The sequence below is a fragment of the Octodon degus genome, unplaced genomic scaffold (genome assembly GCF_000260255.1).
Source record: "Octodon degus isolate 3935 unplaced genomic scaffold, OctDeg1.0 scaffold00008, whole genome shotgun sequence".
Classification (NCBI taxonomy): Eukaryota; Metazoa; Chordata; class Mammalia; order Rodentia; family Octodontidae; genus Octodon; species Octodon degus.
The window spans coordinates 5446610-5450741 of NW_004524584.1; positions in this window are offsets into that span (position 1 = coordinate 5446610).

Below are 4132 nucleotides of genomic sequence, written 5' to 3' on the forward strand. Positions count from 1 at the left end.
GAATCTGTTATTTTAGATTTTACTAGCTGTAGCATACTGTAATAAAAACCTCTAAAAGGTAATAAGGGTATGGAGTTTGGAGTTCTTTCCAAAGAAAATCTAATGTCAGTTCTTTCTTCAGTTACTTGCTTCGATCATCCTTCCTATGGCCAACACAGCCATAGCAGCTGCCTTAGTTTTGTCCCAAGGCCAGTACATTTTGTGCTGCAGATGATTTCAGGGGAAAGAAGACCAAACAAATGAACTACACAGACTTTGTATTAATTAATCATTTAACCTGCTTCCTCACTCAACTTTTAACTACAGCAGTTAATAGGGAGCAAACAAATGGATTTGCATTCCATCTCCTTCTGTTTTCCCTGCTCAGTCTCTTGAAAAAGGGGCTGATGAAGAGTTAAACAGGCAAGCCAGGGAGGTGAGTCTGTGTGTGGGACTTTTGGTGGTGCTCCTGAATGATCACAGGTGTCCCACAGTTTTATGGTGATGTCTGAGAGAGCCAGTCTCCACCATCCGGGGAGAAGAAAAGATGGTGTTCCCTGGCTTGGTGTCCACTTTGTCTGTGGATTACAGAGGCCCCCAAAAAGGCGCCTTAGAGAAAAAATGATAGAAGACAAGTGTTGGTTTGTTAAATGTAGTAAACCTGTTACTGTTTACAGTATGGATGCTGATACTGTTTAACCTAATAGCAAGCTGTTGTCTAAGCATCTTTCAGAGGGTAATTAAAAGGTTCCCAGATACACTGCAACCAATTACATTAAAATTTTATTTGTAAGAAATTCTGAAGACTTCAGGTTAAAAAGAAGTCAGAACTCATGACCCAACTGAAGATATCTCCCTGCCATAGGCAGCAGGGAGGCTTCCAGAAGGAGGTCCCAATTAAAGACTAGGGCTTGTTTTCAAAGGTGGGGACCTTAAATCAGCTTTCCTCTCACACAACCCAGCACTCCTTTAATGAGGGATAGAAAGAACTCACCCCTGACACATTACTGAGTAGAAATGATAAGAACAAGTTATTTCTCTAGAAAAAAAAATGCCAAAGAAATGTGTGGGTCTGCTAGAAGCATTTCAATAGAGCAAGACAAGCAGCAAGACTGGGAAAATAAATGCTGAGGGACCTTGGAAGATGCTGTTTTTGGAGAGATGAATTCTTCAGGCCTAATGAATAGATCATGTTTGTTGTTTTCCAAAAAGTTCACCAGATTTATCTGGCTTTCCCAGTAGCATTTAAGAAGAGACACATTAGGGGATCCAGCTACACATTCTGAGACCTTAGAGAAGTGCTGTTTGGCCCTGAGGATTGCCTCTCTCAGTTGGCAAAGAGAAAGGAACACCTCTGGCTCTGAAAAGGGTCAATTTTGCAATTACACTATGTTGAAAAATGCTTCTCCCAACTTTCAAGTAATTTGGAAAAGAGATATCAGTCCTTAAAAACCTTCTGTAATCACAGGTATTATTGAGGTATGGAGTTATGGAGGCAAAAAGATTAAGTGGTGGGAACAAGGTGACCTTGTCACTTTTCAGAGAATGAAGAACTGTACTCTTAATCCCAGCCAGAATGTACCCTTAAGCCATTCAGCCAGAATGAGATGGAAAATGAAATAGGGTCTGATGGAATTTGGTGTTTGGAGTTTTCTTTAGCTATACAAGGTTTTCCTTTTTCTCACAAAGTCCTTTTTCTTATATACCTTGACCACAGTCCATCAACAGTAACTATATTGAGAAAGATCAGAATGGTAGTTAGGCCATTTTTTTTTTCAATGGGCTTTGAAAAAAAGACTATCTTAAGAGCATTTTAGTTTCATAGAAAAGTGAAGATAATACAGAGATACTCTAGATACTCTCTGCATATGGCCACCCACTCTCCTGCTTTATCAGTGCCGCTACCACAGTGGTGCATTTGCTGTGATTGATAAATCTATATTGACATATCATATTGACGTATCACCTAAAGTCTAAACTTTACATTAGGGTTTCTTCTCTTCCTCCTCCTTCTCTTTCTCTTCCTCCTCCTCCTTTCCTTCTCCTCTTCCTTCTCTTCATCCTCCTCATCTCCTCCTCCTCATCCTCCTCCTTCTCATCCTCCTCATCCTCATTGTCCTTCTCCTCCTCTTCCTTCTTCTTCTATTTCTTCTCCTCCTCCTCATCCTTTCCTCCTCCTCCTCTTCCTCCTCCTTGTCATCCTCCTCTTCCTTCTTGTTCTTCTTTTTTGTTTTCGGTACTGATAATCAAACTCAGAGCCTTGTGATTGCCAAGAAGCCATTGTGATTCTGAGCTATAGCCCTGGCCCTAAGGTTAATTTGTAATGGTGTACTAAGTAAAACAAACTTAAAATAACATGGACTCACTCAGCAACATACAGAGCAGTTACACAACTCTGAGCTCTGCCTGTTTATCTCTGCCTCCTCCACAGTGCCTGACAACCTCTATCTTTTTTACTATCTTTTTAGTTTTGTCTTTTCCAGAATGTCATATGGTTAGGATCATATAGTAGATATCCTTTCCATATTTACTTTTTTCACTCAGTAATATGCATTTAACTTTCCTCCATATCTTTTCTTGACTTAACAGGTTTCCTTGCAGTGCAGAATAATATTCCACTGCTGGATGTGCCCACAGTTAACTCTCTTTTCTACTGAAGAACACCTTGGAAGATGAGGTATTTGATGTCATCTCTTTATGCTGTCTTTTGCAGGATCATTAATGTGAGACAGAATTCACATGGTCACAAACTGCGTATATGAGAATTCACATGGTCAAAAACTTTCTTCTTAGGAGGATGATTTTTATTTTCCTTCTTTAAAACTTATATTTATTAATGCATATTAGTAAATTTCACTGTGACCTTTTATTTTTCTTTGATTGTTTATATTCATTCACCCAACTTCCCCTCTCTTACTCTCTTCTCTACTGCTACCCTACCTAACCACTTTCCTGGTAGTCTCTCTACTGCTTTCATATCCTCTTTAAAATCCTAGATTCCTCACAAGAGAGAAAACATTTTATGTTACTTAGCAGCATGTCCTCTGGTTCCATCAATTTTCTTGTGAATAATGTAATCTCATTTTTCTTTATGGTTGAATTGTACCTTGCTGTGTATATTTGCCATATTTTTTGGCCATTCACTGTTGACAGGCACCTAGGCTAATTCGGTATCTTAGTTATTGTGAACAGAGCTGCAAGAAATATGGGTATTCATATGCTCTTATTTAGGTTATTTTGTTTCCTTAGGTACACATGCAGGGGTTGGATGGCTGGATCTATTTTTTTTTTATTTTTATGTATTTAGTACAGGGTCTACAGGGTCTCATTACACAGATTGGATATGTAGTGATTCTTCTGTTTTCAGCCTCCTAAGCACTGGGCTTAGAGGTACATGTCACCATACCCAATCTCAATCACCATCTCAGCACGACCCGGGGGTAGGGTCAGCGTGGTATGCTGGGGATCAAACCCCAGTTCCTGCACCTACCTAAGCAGGCATCTTATTCCACTGAGGTATCTGGTGGGCCCATAGCTTTGCTTATTTTATTTTATTTTTTGGAAATTTAATTTAATCTTATTTTGAAGAATAAAAACAGAAGCAAAAACAAATAGAAAAAGACAGAAACAGTAACATACAACAATACATATGTTACAGATTTTCAAAACAAGAATAGCTAATAAACAATGGTTGCTATATTATCTATTTTTATTGTTGAATCTGTTGCTCAGATTAACAGATATAGTTATGCAAGATTGGGCAAAATATTGAATATTAACACTTGCTTTCAAGAAATCTTAATTTTTTTCTTTGTCTCTTTAAAAAATTCATTTTAAAGAGAGTATAATAATTGATAAGACATTAGAAATTGTACACATTCAGAAGGCTAAGATGAGAGGTATTCAACCATGGATTTTGTATTATATATTGCTGTCCTCAATGTAGTTGCTTAGATCACAGATATCAGCATACAGAATCAAGGTGAAAATTCTAAACATTAACTGCTATTTAAAAAAAAACTGATGGAAATTATTAGTACAATCATCTCAGCCATCCTGTACATATACTTGCATGTTTTCCCCCTTTCTTTTTTGCTATCTTTTCTCCTTTTTCTCATCTTGATTGTTTAATCCTTCAGGTCAGTTTCTTTTC